Source organism: Pyxicephalus adspersus, chromosome Z (genome assembly GCF_032062135.1).
Source record: "Pyxicephalus adspersus chromosome Z, UCB_Pads_2.0, whole genome shotgun sequence".
NCBI lineage: Eukaryota > Metazoa > Chordata > Amphibia > Anura > Pyxicephalidae > Pyxicephalus > Pyxicephalus adspersus.
The window spans coordinates 27,509,519-27,510,559 of NC_092871.1; positions in this window are offsets into that span (position 1 = coordinate 27,509,519).

A 1,041-nucleotide genomic window follows, 5' to 3' on the forward strand; every position below is an offset into this window, starting at 1 on the left:
TTTTCTGGATGCCTGGCAAAACCTGATGCGGCCACCTCAAACAAGTGAAATGCAGGGGCATAACCATTTAGAACGCATGAAGTGCATAGTGCATGATTACGCTGGCTGTTTTCTAGCTGGTGGTGGTGGTGTTGAAGACATCAGTTATGAGGATGCCTGTCCTGACAGTAGTGACCCCATTAAGTGTTGGGTCAACAGGCTTGAAATCTGCCCGCAGTTGGGAGAGTATGCCATCAAACTTTTTTCGTGCCCGGCATCCAGTGTTCTGTCCGAAAGAACCTTCAGTGCCGCTGGTGGAGTGGTCACAGACAACAGATCACAACTGTTGCCGGAAAATGTCAATCGCCTCACCTTTTTGAAAATGAATGAAAGGTGGGTTACCAACAACTATAATACCCCCACTGCAGATGTCACTGAGTGACTGACACAAGGATTCACTGCCCAACCAAGATGCCTCTGTGAACCCACACTGCTCCTGTGCTGAGTCTGTGGCTGGCTATCACCAACACCCTGTCAGCTGAGCCTGCCTCAGTTGAATTTTCCCGCTAGTTATCGCAACCTACAGGGGTGGCATTCATCGCCAATGTCATGCTTGCCATTGTGCCAGCTAGCAATATACTTTACATTTTTGCTGCTTCCGGGAGGCTAACAAACTGCAGATGAAAAGCCCCAGTACTGCCACACTGATAGGTACCATTGCCTTTGCCTAATTTTTCAGCTAAGTATTGTAAGATTGAGGGTTGGCATTCATGTCATCCACTTCATGATTCAAACTAGCAATATCGTCTACCTTACTACCGCTTCCGCCACCACAGACCACAGCAACAGTCCTGGTGCACAAAACATCTTGGTCTGACCCTTCCACGTTTAATCACAAATTTCAGATAATTGTATTACACACTTCTGGGTGGCATTGACGATGTACTACACCCAGTTCTAGATGCCAGTTACCAATGCGGCCTCCGCTCCTTCTTAGGGCCCACCGCCTCCTCCTCCTCCTGCTGTTGCTGCCGCCTGTCAGTACTCCATTGACCAAAATTG